Source organism: Haliaeetus albicilla, chromosome 13 (genome assembly GCF_947461875.1).
Source record: "Haliaeetus albicilla chromosome 13, bHalAlb1.1, whole genome shotgun sequence".
Lineage (NCBI taxonomy): Eukaryota > Metazoa > Chordata > Aves > Accipitriformes > Accipitridae > Haliaeetus > Haliaeetus albicilla.
Window position 1 is genome coordinate 42,220,927 of NC_091495.1, and position 16,921 is coordinate 42,237,847.

At 39.1% G+C, this 16,921-nt stretch overlaps 1 protein-coding gene across 3 annotated transcripts in view; it reads right to left on the reverse strand.

Annotated features, from left to right (window-relative positions):
- SLC23A2 (solute carrier family 23 member 2) overlaps positions 1–16,921 on the reverse strand; it is a 66,821-nt gene that overhangs the window by 35,664 nt on the left and 14,236 nt on the right. The window contains exon 2 of one of the 3 annotated variants that reach the window (XM_069801180.1): positions 6,977–7,080. The exons of the other annotated variants lie outside the window; for them this stretch is intronic. The gene's annotated coding sequence lies outside the window, so the exon portion shown is untranslated. The remainder of the gene's footprint in view (positions 1–6,976; positions 7,081–16,921) is intronic. 3 annotated transcript variants of the gene reach the window in all.

Here is a 16,921-nt window from a genome sequence, read left to right on the forward strand (position 1 = left end):
TGTTTGTGTACAGACACATACACATGCACACAAGCACTACACATACCTGTGTCGGGGGACGGGCAGTCCAAAGAAAATGAGGAGAACAAATTCCCAAACTCTTCTTGCTTCTACTCAGCAATTAAACTTGCACTTAATGGCACAGATGATAATTAGAGATTTTCAGAATACTTTGATTCTGTACTCAGAAATGTCTAATTGAAACAGAAATCTCTAGGCAGCAGGAGACCAGGTCATCTGAAAGATATGATTCTTCTGTATCAGCCCTCTTATCCCACCAACGGAGCATAGCTAAACAATATGACTCAGACATTTTATAGCCCTCCTGTAACACATCTAACTGATCAGAAGCTGAAACATCATGTAAAAAGAGATAAAACTCATTCAACGCCAGCTAGGTACACACAGTACACTGAATTATCTGCTGCCTTGGATCAAATGGAAAGGCTAGAAGTGAAATTTCCACTAGGACACTGATTAACATTCATCTCTTTCTATACCAAATTATCTTCAGTGCTCATACATGATTAACCCAGGAAGGCCAAAAGCTGACATGGGTTTACAATGCTTTAGATAAGATTAGTATCTAGACAAATAGCCTACTGCAGGGGATAGTCAGGTGCAAGTTCACCAGAGGAAAATCCTCCTAGCTGGGGAAAGGCCACTCTGCGTCTTTGACACACTTGCCTTTTCTCCAACACACAAATCTTCTTCCAGGTTTCGTACCACTGGAACAGGACACAAAGCTACGGGAATGTCTGGTTTGACACAACATGGTACTTCTTACACTTTGCATTTTCATGAGTACTAATACCACCTTCTCTATTTTACCAAGGGACCTCCTATTTTGCTTAAACAGGTACAATGCATTTCAAAGTTCACAGGAAGAAAAAAAAGATAAAAACCATCAGAGACAGAGATGTACAATGCAAGACTGTAATTAAATGTACTTTTCTTTTTCTTCCTGCAGTTTCTGCCTGCAAGTCATTACTCTGGAACCTCTACCGCAAATAAAAACATTCACTGAAGTATACAACAAAGGTTTTCCTACAGAGAAATCTGCCCATATACCAAGACAGGCTGCAAGAAAAGCTTCCATTTCACAAGGGACCAAGCTGCATGAAAGTCTGTCTAAAAAATAATTCGAAAACTCCTCTCTTGTTAGAGTCAAGGTTTAACTTGGGCAGGATAGAAGATACAGATATATATAAAGAGCTTATTAACATGGAAAGGAAAAATGGACCATGAACCCCATTAAAGGAGTAGGCAATTGCAATATACACGTCTTTTCCCTTGCATGCATTGTTTTCTTTAAAAGCAGCATCATTTGATATATATAGTTTTTGGCTGGACCACACTAAAAATGTTCCCCACTTTTTTGTATTAGCCTGAGAACACCCACTAACAACTAAAGACAAATAAAAAATAATTCACCTTTGCTGTGATGGCATTCATCTCTACAGTGCTATATTTGAGGGCCTTTAACATTTGAATCCAGAGTCTGGCAAAGCAAAGATTGGGGAAAACAAAACCAATCTGACCTCCAGACTGAAGCATGCTTGGGGCAGTAGGCTGTTGGGGCTTTTCTGTTTTTTGGGGGGTTTTGTTTGGGTTTTTTTTTTGTTTTGGTTTTTTTTTTCCATTTTGTTTTGTTTGGGTTTTTTGTTTGTTTGTTTTAAACATCCGTTAGAAGAGTGTCAACAATTTGTCAGGTGCTGTCAGACTGGCTGCACCAGAACTGGGAAGCAAAGCTGTGTTCAGGATATATCATCAATACAATAAAGCTCATCGCCCCACATTTGCAGTAAGCACACCTAGAGGTTAACCCTTTGGAAGAAGCTTACTCTGGACCTCAGGTTCCCCCATGATTGTCACGATGACTTTCAACTCTGAAAATTACTGTTTTTCCAAAGTGTAAGAATGATGCAGGTTTTTTTTCCCCAGAAGCTTTAAGAGAGAAGCAGCTCTATGTATTTCCTTATTTGCCAAATTCCAAACAAAAACTTCCTCAAACCATGAGGGTCTTTCCGAATTCCAACTGGATCTCAAATTTCTATCAACTGAGCCAGGCCCACCATACAAAGATGTTAACCAAAATACTTTAGACTTTCCATATTGATTTATGCAACTGCTTTGAGAGGACAGGAGAGAGCTGACCCAGCATAAAGCTGAGCAGATAAACACGAGCAATGGGCACGAAGTTTGTACACAACATAAGTGGCCTGATTTAGTGCTTTGCATGATGGGGCTGCAGCATTTTAGAGCTGATACCAGGTCCCCTAAAGCCACAGCCACAAGCTGCTGGACAATCACAAATGTTTTACTGCTCTGTAAAGTGGCAGAACCATCTGCAAAGACAAATGGAAATTGGCTACCTTACAGTTGTGGTTTGCTGTACCGCTTTTCCTCAAACAGTAAGTTCTGCTGGAGGAGGTCTAGGACACAAGTAAACCAGCTGGTAAAAGAGTTAAAAGGAGAATCCTAGCTAGTCTGAAAGGTAAGTGTATTGCCTCCCAGCTCTTAGCATAGTAGAATTGTCAAACAGAATTAACTAGTCAATCAGTACCTGTGATCCTCTTGTCTCCATCTTGACTGTGGAAATATCAGGAACTGACCAGCATTCAGTGGCCTTACACTGCTGTGCAAAGGAAATATTCGTAAAGGAAGCACAACATGCGTGGTTATAAAACAAGCTGGCGATGAAACAGCACATTCTTTAGAGCGTACTGATGGAAAAGGTCCCAGGAGCACTAATGTAGGTATGCCACCTGGTAAGCACATGTCGCACTGCCCTGAGGAAGGAGCGATGTCAGATCCAACCCAAGACCTTTCTGGCTTTTACAGATGGCTGAAAAGCCAAGAGAGCTCAGTCTGTTGCACACACTAAGGAGATTAGAATCAAATTAAGGTGACAGCTTAATTACAATCTTCGATTTATTAGTTGTAATCAGCTGTCAGAATCACGTGAATAACAACTTTCTCCTGCAAGCAGAGATGACGCTCAGCCAGAAGTTGTCCAACCTTATACCAACGGAGGTTAGCTTCACCCAAATTTTAAATAAATTCAAAACACTTGGAGCGAATAACCTGAACTGCAGCAATACATCTGGAGCTCCAGCACCTCCAATGGCAGTTTCAAGTGTTTGGCATCTCTAAAACTCAGGCACGTGACACGTTTAAATACAAATCAAGGCATCCTTTACGTCTGAGATGATAATTTTGGCAACAGACACACAACAGAGATGTGGAAAGGGACTTGGACTTCCTGCACGTCAGGATATTTTATTGTTAAAATGAACCAAGTCTGAGCAGAAGATGGAACCAGTTTTAAAATCCACTTCACTTGCTCAGTACTCAGTACTGTGAGCACTGCAGAGCTGTTTCTGGAAAGGGCACGCTGTAGACCATGACTAAAGATAAATTCTCAGTTCCTGTAGCGTCGGGCAGCTATGAAGAATTTAAGCCAGTAACAAATGCACCACATTTACTTTGTTTAGTTTAAGAAAGTGCATTTAGGCGAAGCAGCTAATACTACTCTACAGGACTAGGGACATATTAAAGAGAAACTGCATGCTGCAGGACAGAGCTGCTTACAGTTTGGTTGCCAGCCGACATTCACCAAGAGACATGGAGAAGGGGGACAGGCAGACACACGGCTCGGATCAGCACGAGAGTATCCAGGGAGATGCAGATGGCTGCAGAAGGCAGCAGGATGGATGCCAAGAGATCAGGGAAGTTTTGAAATAAACTCCTTCACCAAAACACTGTACCAAACTGATTAGGGAAACAGGAGCGCTTCTGTGCTTTCAAGACTGGCAATGCAGACAATTTAGGAATTTTGTGGAGGCTCCAATTAGACAAGTTTACTTAGAGGGTACAGCTACCCCTAGCCAGACACACAACTCAACACAAAAGCAAGGCAGTTCCCAGTTAATTATGGAACAGGAGCTTTCTCCAGATTGCTATTGGTTCTAGTTATGCCTGTTGCACAAAATTTCTGTACTGATTTTCTGCCATTAAGGTATTAAAAACCAAAGACTTCTCTTCCTGTTATTAGACACACCTTGTCTTCTGTGCATCAGATGCGAGCTACAGGCATTGTGGTTTGTATTTATACGTGTCCTCGCTTCTACAAGTCCCAAGTTATGCTATTTTTAATACTAGAAGAACCTTAGAACAAGATTACCCCCTTCACTCTCCAGCCTGCCTGCCATAGCCATTCACATCTGCTATTTAACAGCATAAATACAGAAAGCCTGAAAAACTTGTTTCTGAGAAATTGTTAAAAATGAAACAGTACATTATCAAGGGGTTTTAAAATATTATTGACCAAATTATAAGGTATCAAAAGAGTAGCAACTTTTCTACTCAAAGCTATCCAAAAAGTTGCTTGATGTTTTCCTGCAAAGCAAAAAGGTCCTCCCCATTTCAAAGAATTCATCAACAAGTATCTCATCAGTGAGGCTAATAAACACCAACAAGTACTTAACATGATGCAATCAAAGTACTGTCTGCAGGCCCGCAACCACAAGTTCAATTGCTTCACAGTGCTGGCCATGAGTATTACATCTCCAGATTGGCACTTGGATACAGTGCCCGTAAGGTCCTCTACTCCACAAACTGTTCCAGATATGTAGGTGTGCCTGAAGGGCATTTTTTCAACCTTCCAGGGGATTTTGACCATCTTACAGAAGTGAAAAAAGCTGCAGAGCACCCATGCTTAATCTTCTGTTGCTACATGTAAAAAACATCTTCCTGCTTTAGTCTGAAGTAGAGGTCTTCCTCAGGCTATTTTGAAACTGAGCCTCTCTGGTTCGAAAAATACTCGTGATTTGTCTCTACCAGGTGCCTCTTGTACCCAGAGTTTCTTCCTGTGAAATGAAATTGCACTGAAATGCTACCATATCCTTAAATGCCACAGAGATTTTCCCCCTCCACTTGAGCAAACTACATCCACACTTGAAAAGTATGCTTCAAATTCCTAATGCAACACTACACAAAAAGACATCATTTCCCTTTACCTGCAGTAGAAGCAAACAAAGTACTGCTAAATATGGCCAAACTTCCTAACATCTCATAGAATCACAGAATGGCTTGGGTTGGAATGGACCTTAAAGATCATCTAGTTCCAACTGCCCTGCCATGGGCAGGGACACCTTCCACTAGACCAGGTTTTAAAAAACAGAAGTTGACAGGCACTTTAAGAAGTTTAGGTCCTGAGTTAGTTTCTCACTTCACTTCAAAGTACATCTTCAAAGCGCAAACATATTCCTTCTTTGTACGCACTAATGAATTTTTAAGTAGTTGGTATTTTGACTGCCATCCAGAATAGTATGTCTTAACAACTGACCAACATTATTAGGACATGTCTACACAAAGACACACAGGAAAGTTATGCCGAGCTCAAACCTTCTGTTGATTTAAAGCACATTAGCTAAATCTCATTAACTTCCTGTGTGAATGAGCTTGTTGAGAAGAGGACTTAAATCTAACTGAATGAGACATTTAACAAAGGATCTCACAGCTTTCAAGAACTACATGTTTGGTTAATCAAGTTATTAAAAAAGAACTTATTTAGGCTGTGGTTCTAAATGAAAATATCTGAAATATGAGTATTTCCAGTAAGTAGAGGTCAACCTGAAGGTGCATTTGGTCAAAAACAATATTGGCCAAGCTGTTCCTCGCTCATCTTTCACCCCATTACTCTCTCATTTTATTGTTCCAATAGGCAACAGTTTTGCCAAATTTCTGTGCAACGTGTGTGCCACCCTCCATAGGAGATCCCATCAATGCGTACGCAACGGTCTGCATTAACAGAGTCTTAACAAAAGACCAAGAAAGAAGTATACAAAAGAAGCCATAAGATTACATTTCAAAGAAGCACAAGCAAAATCTAGGAGATAACAACTTTACAGCCTGACATCAAGTGACTGCTATCAAATGACACCTGCAGTGTTCTCTAGATAGCAATGACGCTCACGGTAAATAAAAATGAAACAGCGTATCACTGTTCTTTATAAAACACATCACTACTTTATAGTCTTACTCACAGCACAGTACACTTCTCTCACTGTTTATGGTACATATTAACTTGATTTATAATAGTATGTAGTCCTTACAATCTCCCTGTGGAGCATTAATAATCTAAGAATTCAGATACCTCCACATTATTATGGATGTTAATACACAGTTCATTAAGCTCCTTCACAGCATTCAGAAAGAAACCTGAGCACACACTGGTTCTCTTCTCAGCTTGCTTTGTACTTCTACTTGGCACTTTGATGAAAGCTACTTTTTTTCCAAGACCTTAATCACATTAAAACGAAGGTGAAGTTAGAAACTCATCTAGGAAAAATTCCATTTATTAAGCAAATCGGGGTAATGTGCCAACTTTTTCAACTCTGAATACGAAGCTCCTTTCCAAAGGCTTAGGCATTCCTATGTCTGCTTTTGAAACAGATACTCACTCCTTGCTGAAAGAGAACAATTTTAGTCCAGTAAGCAATATAAAACCAGTAACTGATTACACACTTGAAAAAGTTTACTCTGAGTTGATCTATTAGGCTTGTCTTGAAACAATTTTTTCACTTCTATTTAATGTAACTTAATAAGAGATTTGGAAATCAAGAAACTTACAAAAACTAACCAAGATGCTGTACTTTTGGGGTCAAACAGTCCTAAAATCTCTTTTTTTGCTACATAAACCTCATATAAATTTCTCCCATTTTAAAAATTAAAAGGAAACCAAAGTTTACAGGTACACAGGAAAGAGGGTAAATATTTTTGAGTCTGTCTTTACAGTAATAACAATTTTTAAATGAAAAATTAAGTCCTCAAATCTTTAAGATATTGAAACTTAGTTATTAAAAACCTGAGTTTGTCAGGTTTCAGTTTTCTTCCTTAATAATGCCCACACCGAAGCAGTTGAATTTTTGTAATCACCCCCATTAACATCTGAATTCAAAGAAGCTCTTACCTCCAGAAACCTGTACCAACTTCTAGAGACCGTCTCAGCCAATTCCTCCACCGCCTTTCTTCCAGCCTATGCTCAGTGCAACAGTTCGCGTTGCAAGCCGCAGCCTGAAAGGATGCAGACATACCACAGGAGGATTTTTATAATCTGGTTGGGCTCACTACATTGTATAACTGTACTGTGTCCAATCACCACCGCTGCGCGTTACACAACGGCTGAAATGCAGGAAGACCCCACACGGTCATAAACTGTTACTACACGCCTCTGCCATAGTTACGAAAAGTAAGGGAACGGAGAGTCAGTTTCTCTGAGTAACAGCAGACAGAGGGCATACAGACCAACCCGAACAAGAAGGTTCAAGTGTTTTACATAACCTACTCTCTTCTACAGGGAGAAAACCCAGCCGGGGCCCTCAAAATTCAAGCTGCATAAATATTTAACATGCCTGACTCCAACAGCTGTAATCAGGATTGGGATTTTCTCCACCAAGTTAGCATTTCTGTAAGCCTCCATTGTGCAACTTGCACAGAAGTATTTTTACTAGCAATTAGCCAGTTTTCAAGAGGTCCCAGATCTCAAAGCTCTGTTCCCTAAGACAAGGCTTAGCCATCCACAACCTCACCAAGAACTGAAATGCACAATATAGCTTGTGCTGGGCTCATCTGCTTTCCTAACGGAAAATGCTGCATAAAAGTTATGTTCAGGGCCACAAAGCAAAGCGAGATGGAGAGGGAGGCAGGAATAGAAGTGAGAAACATGAAACAACAACAAAACTTTAATTAACATGCAGTCTTTCCGCATGAATCTGTTCTCTCCATGACCCACCTCTCTTTCTGCAGGAGGACAGCACTGTCTTAAGGCTGCCCTTACAGTTCCAAACATCCCTTATAATTCCTCGCATCACAGCCCCTGCCTCGTTGTTGCTTGCCATCAGGTTTGTACACCATCCCCTTACCCTGCGAGGGAAGCAATTATGCAGCAATCTCTCCAAATACATCATAAGCTCGCAGTATTAATGAGACACCACCACTTCTTCTACAACCGATGCCATTAAGTGATAATTAAAATAGGCTACCAGAAAGCAGGCGCTTTCTGCCCACATATATACGCAGCGTCTCTGCCACTTGGGCCCAACTGAGAGCCGGCCAAGAGCACCGTGCTGGAAGGCAGAATAAGGAGCTCAACTTTACCTGAAACACACCTTTTGAACCCAAATTTGCAAAGGCAAAAGACAGGCCGATGGCGCCATCTAGCTCCCTTCGCTTTATGAGAAAAGTCAGCGTTACGCAAGTTTAAAGGCTTGCTTGCTTAATTGTCAAGACCTGAAAGCTGCGGATCGTCAGCAGATCAGAAATCGGCATGTGCTTGTTCTTGCATCAAAGAACCAAGTACTGAATAGGGCGCATTTAATTGAAAGCTGACACTTATTATGTGCAATACTCTTTATTCATCATTTACTAAGAATGCATGGAAGAAAGCCAATTATTTCCACTGATTATTTTATGCAATGCGTGCGTATATAAAACCGCATTATGTTCCAGCATTTAATCTCCACTGCAAAGAGATGTTGAAAAGTCTCCTCCACTTGCTCCTTTTCCAATTACTACATTCCTTCCTTTGCTCTTTACTTCTGAATCCCAAATGTTTTCACAAACAGAAACATCTTCTAACTTCAATATGGAGAAAGCTTACAGCCCTTAATGGAAGCATCACCATATCTCACGTTTTAAGACTGTAAAATATAAACTGCTGTACCAGAGGTCAACAAACTGCCTGCAAGATTACTCATCTACAATACTTTTGAGGAATATGCTGGAAATTATTTTAGATTCGAGGCATTTGATGTGCTCACAGAGAGCTACAGGACTAAGTGATCAATGGCAAGAAAAAACTGTAAGGTTTTGAGAGAAATAAATAATTTGCTTTTTTACTCTAATGTCCAGGGTGTTTTTTTTGTTTTTTTTTTTTAAATAGTTGCATTAAACAATGCTAGGGACTTAAACGCTGCTTGCCCTGAATATCATAGTTCAAAGTATAATCGAGTTCAGTGCAAGTAACATTACTGCAGTATCCAATTGAGCAAGACTTTTCTATTTACCTTACAATTAAAACTAATTGCTCCAAAGTTCATCACTGGTGAGTGGAGAATTTAATAATTCAAAAGATTTATTTCTGATTACTTGGTATTTACACTCAATAACTTAGTTCAAATAAACCACCTACTAATCTGGATGCCTCCACTTAAACCCCAGCTTCCATGATCGACAGTCTGGACAGATCTAATGGCAGGTTGTTTGGTTAAAATCCCTTGCAGTGAATAGGTACTTAATCACTGCCACGTTTGAGATGAATGTTAATTCAAGATATAACTGTTGCGACTACTGTTTCAAGACAGTGGAATATTTTACAGTGCATCTTCAAACTCCATAATACTGTGAAAGACAGGCAGGAATAAACGGAGGAGAAGCTCTATGTATTGCTGCACTTTATTGATGGAAGTCAAATCACAGCAGACAATTTATCTTGCTCTACTTCAGTGCAGGAAGCATTGTTGTGGTGATCCTCCATAGCTAGACTTCATTTTTATTACCTGCTTAATATCTGAAATTTAAACTGATGGAAGCATTTGTCTTGCTTGAGAATGTTGCTCTGAGGAGGAGTTCACTTCTGATTATTATGAGGAAATCCAATTTTTTGCCTTCTTCTCAGACATACAGTGTTCAGTTTAAGGATGAAACAAATACTTCAGAGTGCCCTAGTCAAATTACAAATGTTTGCTGTTAGACAGACATTGGTTTAGACAGACATTGGTAAACTAACTGACGATTTACAGGCAACGTTCTGAGTTTGAATATTTATTCTGAGGCCATCCTCCCTAGTTTTGCAGCACTCAGAGTCTGGACAAAATTCTTCTTTGAAGTCACTGATTTCCACTGTACTGAAAAACGTGTCTTGTGTATAGGGATGGCACACAATGGTTATCTCATATGATCAAAACTGGTAAAAGTATGACCCAGTGACCGCAAACACCTGGTAACTAAGTCCCTCCTTTGAACCTTTGTATATTGCCAGGTAATAACAAGAAAAACACACAACATAAAAAGGCAAGTCTGATGCAGTCACTGAAAAACTGTTAAGAAGAGGTTCTCTGTTGCACAAATTATAGCAAATTAAAAAAAAAAAAAGAAAAATAAAAAAAGCCTGTTCCAGCATAGCAGATGCCTCACAAATCTTCAGCTGTCAGAAAAAGGCACATCATCTTTGCAAGAACATCCTGTTTCATCAGGAGGGTGAGGTGTAGGATGCCTCATTTATGATGGCTAAACAAGTCTCCCGACTACATTTTTGTAGCATCTCCTAATGTAAGTATTCTTCCTAACAATATGTAATCTTTTACATCAGTGAAGAGATTCAATTTATACAGCAGACTTGCATGAACATCTTCCAGAATACACTTAACATAATACAGCAAACACAAGAAAATCACGTCACATACTAGTAGAATAAATAGATCCACTTCCACCCACAACTTGGAACAGCAGAAAGACTAAGCCATTAAGTTTGATCATATAGAGACATTTATAAATCCACTGAATTATAAATTCCTTGAAAAAGCACTTACCAGAAGATATGCTTTAATATGAAAACATCTACCATTTTCTTCCCTAATGCTGTATCAAGTATACACAAAGAATTACTGAAATTGCTTTGAAAGCTTACCATTTAATTCAATGAGCAATGCATGGTCCTGGGTACTACTTATACTTACCCTTTGTACATGACTCAACCCATTAAATTGTACATCCCTCTCATCTAACAGAAAGGATACCTAGAGACAGTCTGTGTAAAGAAAATTCCACTTTTCTAGTTAAGAGAATGCAATGCTTTGTGCTCAACTTCCTTTCTTCTTAAATCCTGAATGCAGTTACAGCTTGTATGACAGTGTTTCTTAGAACTTTTCCCACAACTGTGTATTTTGAAATACTTTTAAGTAAAATCTAGGGTCCGAGACGTACATCAAAGCAGACTGATGGTTATTCTACGTGAAGAAGTAATTACAAGATGGAAGTGCCTTTAAAAATACCTTTGGCTGAATTCTGGGCAAGAAATAAGAAATAATTTTCAAGGAAAAACAACAACAAAAGAGTAGTGAAGCCAAGCCATACACTCCACAGGCACAGATCAAAGTGCTTCAAAAATTAATGGAGAAGGAATGTGCTTTTCGTGACCTGCTATTGTATTCACCATGGCCATAAACTAAGTCAGACGCCTACATCTTTCCTGGACCTCCAGGTATGCTTGTAATTAAAGGCAAAAGCTCAAATCATTTTTCTTCCGAGAACTGACAAAAGTAAAACCTGTTTATTGGTCAACATAGCATCATGCGAGGTTGCTGACCGCAACCCTTAAAGCATCATTACCTTCAAGTATTCCCAGATGCCCCGGGAAACGCTGTTAACTTCAACATACGCTTAAAAGCCCATAGTATATGGCCCAAACTCAAGTATGCAATAACTCAGCCAAAGGAACGACACACAACTGACCTAATAAGCCCAAGTATCTAATAACCCTACACCTAATAAGCTATAATCGGGAACTCTACTTCACATCTACAACTTCAATCTCTTAATTTCTCAAACACCAGACAACAGAAGCACATCCTAGGTGCAGTCACGGGTTCTAGCCACGAGCAAAAACCCATGATCAGCCCAACAGCTCTGACCTATTCAATGCCGCAGATCATAAAACAGAGTAGATATGCAAATTTATATACTAAGTCTAGACTTGAAACATCTGTTGGTGTTATCTGCTAAAGCTGCAATTTTGTAATTTTTTGGTATTACTTTGGCATTATTTTGCTGTTACTATTTAGTTAGCACACTCATGTTTTACCTTTATCTCTCTCTCTATATATCTCTATCTTTGTGACTGCAAATAGTTTCAAAAGTGTGGGCTAAATTTCTGTACAGAAAAAACCAGCAGACTGATCATGCTACAGGCTGTGCAGAGAACATGGAAAGTTCTATCCTTTAGTTGAAGTGGCTGTTAATTTCATTTCCTAAAGGCAAAACTTGTTTATACAAAAAACGTTCATACAGTTTTGAACTCAATACACCATTTGCTCAGATGCCTAGAAATCTACCTGCACTAAATAGTGAGCAGCCAGGTTGCAAAATTTAGCTGCAAGACTGAATGTTTTAGAATAGGGGGGGAAAGAGCAGACAGCCATACTTCTGTTCAGTGATCCTGGTACCTCATTCATGGTTCAGTAAGCAAACGGCAAATGCAGCTTCACAGCACTGCCCAACTGCTCCAGCAGCCGCAACTCCTCCTCCCACCAATCCCAACCTCCTTCATCTGAAATGAAAAAAGCCCTTTTAATCTTCAAAGCATGGCCACAAGTCAATCTCAAACTTAGCACACTTTTTAATTTTCTTTTTAATTATCCAGTTGGGAGAGTTATGCCCTCCTTGCTCAGTGACCTTTCACTCCTTCAAGATTATTTCAAGAAATCTTTCCTGGGAATAATCTGCAAATTTATACCACTTGTAGAGGAAATGTTTCAAGGCTTCCAAGCACCGAGGGGGAGAGACAGCATGATTCTTCGTGTGCTTTTGTGCAGGCAGCCTTTGCTGTGTTACACAGCACCCTCAGTTCTGCAGGCCAAGTATCTTCTGGCTTCAGACGCTGACTGCTGCGAGCGCAATCCTGACACATCTGCTCAAATACCTTCCCAAAAGTAAGTTGTCATCATGCTGAGTTTTAGAGCCCTCGAGTCCTTACATGGAGCCAACCCCCAAAAGGGCAAGAGAATTTCCTTCTACTGGAACTGGCAAAAGGCAAGGCACAAGCAGGTCATCTATTGGTGCCATACAGCAATAATAGATGATATTATTAATTATATTAGCAATAATAGATGCCATTATTACTACTGATAACTGTTGACCAACTGTTTGTCCCATGAGTTTTGGTCATTAAGCATAGCTTGGTTTCCCATAGCCACAGGGAAAAATTAAGTCATTGTTGCCATTAATGATTTTTAAGTTAAACCAGCACTACTCACTCTCTGCCCACACACTAAACAACTATATGCAATCCTACATTTGATTCCCACACGTTAAGCCAACCAATTACTAATTTATTAATTTCACAACAAGCCTGGAAGTGTTTATAGAGACAGGCTTGTGTTTAACCAGACTTGCTAATTAACTTCCTGTACTCATGTTTCAGACGGGCTTAGGTGAAAGTGTTTACACGTACACCAATCATCATCTACTTCCTTATAAACGTGCATTTGTACGTCTTGCTCGTGGCTTGAGAAGTTAATGTGATGCCACCAGTTCAGTCCTCTGACTCCACAGGGACAATTAGTAGAGACAGGAGGTAACTAGGACCTGTTGAAACCCAGCTAACATCCAACCCGTACGTCACATAACATGTTACCACGCAGAGATGCAAGATGTAATTTAGTCCAATAGCTTTGAAGATTTTTCTCCATACGTAAGCAGTTAATTAAGAATGCATTAAATATATATTAATGCCATCAAATATCCCTACAAGCAACAAAACTGTTAAAGAAGGCTAAGTGAATTCTTCTCCAACTGAAGTGTCAGAAATGGAGCAGTCCACTTAATACCAAACTGGTTGCTCGGGAAAAGCACAAAAAACTGTAATATTTTGACAGAGTTCACATTACTTATAATAATATTTATGCCAACTATGGTTTATTGAAGAAAAGCTTTTTAGTAAGACATGCCTTTTGCAAAAAAGTATTTTGGCAACATTTAGTAGAATACTTCTTTGTGATTTTTGCCAGTAAAACGACCCTTTTTTAGCCAATACACTGTGGTTTCAATATTGTACCTTACTGATTCCTTCATCTTCAGGCCTCTTTTGCAGATGTCTGTATAGCACTACTTAAAAAAAAAAAATCGCAATTATTCTTACTTAATTGGCATCGCTTAAAATGTGAGAATTCTTTGCTGATACTATTTGGAGTAATATCATTTAGGCATACATTTTGCCCTCAAACAAAATTTTTCATTTGAATAATTAAGAGGAGAAGAGACCAATACAGATAGAGTCTCCTTTGAAGGTACCCACATGCTGTGCTGTCTCCATAATAAATCTATTACCTGCCATTCAACAAAACATTATCTGTCACAACAGCCTCCAGAACAAAAACAGTAATTAGACTCGGATCTTAATACACTCGGTGCACTGTTCTGTGGTCTACAATTCAGTGGATTTAGAAAGCAAGGAACAGTGCACCTAAGTGAGATTAAAAATTGGGCTAATACTTATCATAAAATCTTTACCAAAACTGAACAGCCAAGGAGGAGAGCTCAGATAACACTTTGGGTTTAGGCTCATTTATACTAAGAAACTTAATAGAAGGCTTAATTGACAGCTTTGCTTGATTCAATTGTGCCTTATTAGGCATCTTCATGAAAAGCATTAAATGTCTTTGATCCCTGCCAAAGAAGAGGAAGACTCATTAGCAATGGATGTTTACAAGTACCCAGGGCTCAAGATTACAGTTCTTCCCCTTCTGCAGAAGGGGCTTTTTAGATCCATGTTTTTATGAGAAGGATCACGTACCGTCTCCGAAAGAGCTCAGGCTTCCATCCTTTGCTTTTTCTGATATTTGCAAACAAGACAGATGGACAATGAAAACGTCAGCCTGTTTGAAAGCCCAACTCGTAAGAGCCGACTCAGTTTAATAGACCTCTGTACGCGACTAGCAATCCAGGAAAATTCAAGCCATAGGGCCAGTCAACACTAAAGATTATTATTTATACCAAGCCAGTTTTTCTGTTTTCTATGTTCTGAAATGAATACAACACAAATTGAGCTGTTCCCATTCAATTTTCAGTTTCTGGCTAGAGCAAATAAATAGATACACTATCTTACTACAATAAAACCACAACACTTGGGTATTAAAAAAGCCACCCCCTCTTCCACTTAATTTTTTTGTTTGAGTTTTAAAAGCATCTACTAGTAAGTTGAAATAAACTAGAGGTAACCAACAAGTGTCTAACAGTCTGAATAAACCAGAACAGAGCCCTATAAAATTTTATTGATAATAACTATTATGCTCAGCATAATCTCCCAAAATTCTGCACACGAAGTTAAATGGTACCCATGAAAATACATATTTCCAATATCAGCTAACGACTGTAACTGTTATTGTTCCCATATACAAAAGGACACAGAACAGTATGAGAATATCACAATTATGTCTTGCAGTCTGATCCTACAGAATAGGGACCTGGAGCTCCAATTTCTTTCTGGTCAGTCTGAATCCCAATTATTTCTTTGGTTTGCCCTTCATACAATGAAATGCTCATCAGGAAACTGTACTCTTTAAGCTTTTATCAAAAAATCCAATCTGTTAAAACACAACCAAGCAAATGCTTCTTGCATCAGGAACATCTAGCTCAACTTTCACAAACAATTCATTTTGTATTAAAAAAAAATGAAAAAAGAAAGCTGCTATTTGTTAAGCTGCTGGTGCTTTAGAGTACATTGTCTTCAAAAACAAGTATGTGCTTTAGAGTACATCGTTGGCAAAAACAAGGATGTGTTTTCTTTGCTCAGGTATGGTAAGGGTCTGAATACAGGATTCCCCACACAAAGGGCAAGTAATAAACACAGCAAAAATTGTAGAGTTTATGAATTTATTTTCCTGCCATTAGGATTCAAAGACTCCATGGAAATTCAAACCTTATCACAGAACAGTCCATTAAGCACTATTAGCTCTGGGATGCTTTCATTTTATTCAGCCCACAAAATAAGAAAGAAGTTGCTAACTTTGCAGTGCAGCATTTTATTTCCATTCCAAGCTTCTAAATAAAAAGTGAAAGTCGTGACAGGGAGTCACATGCCTGGTTTTGAGATATTCTATATGAACTTGAATAGTGATGAGAACATATACACACTTTTTTCTTTAAAAGCACAACAAAACTGCAACACTGAGCTGTATGCTTAAATATAAGACAATACAGGTAAGTGATAAAAGGAACAAGGACAGAAAAAAAGAAACCCTCCAGATTGCTATTTCTGAGCTAGAAAAGAAAGCGCGCTCTGTAAAGATGTGCTTAAGGGCAGACCCCAGCAGTCAAAGATTTCCAGCATTTCTTTCTCATTGCTAACATCAGGTCAACAACCACGTGCACAGCACTGAAAGACTGGGATAAATTCACTAACAGCACATTAACCGCCTCATCATATAAACACAGCTAAGAGCACACTTACCAGATGGAGTGTTTAAGGTACCTTCCTATTAAAGCTTCCGAACCACACTTTATTCTCCCAACTTTTACAATCTTACAAGTGTACCAATAGCCAGCATACCACTAAAATAGGCCTTATTGCCCTAGGCTGCAATTTCATGGCCATGCAAAATAAGAGTAAATACAATTAAAATGCGTTGCTACATTTAGAGTCCAAACTATTCAAAGCATCCACACACGAGGTTAATGCTCAGGAATCTAAGTGCATAAAACCCCCCTGAAGTCGCTTTTTACTTACTTTCCTGCTAAGCCAGCGCTGCTGTCTACCATGCATTCTCAAAACGCTTCAGCCAACTGTTCAATGACACAAGCACTGCAATAGTTCGATTTAAAAATAAATTCACACAACAAATTTGGGGGACACGCAGCCGTTTGAAATCCGTTCAGTGAGTCACTACATTTCAAAACAGTCAAAAACAAAATAATGGTGAGTCAACCTCTCCTTCACCATTTATACTAATTTGAGCCCATACTTCAAGCAATTTTAATCTAAAGCAAGTGTAAAGGAAACAGGTACCGAATGAAAACAATCCCTTTTATCACAAAGGAGATAACAAGCAAATCCTGGTTAAATCCAAACACGCATAAAAAAGTTCAGTTATTGCTTTCATACCACACAGAGCCTGAAAGTTCAAAAATACTCACAAGTACC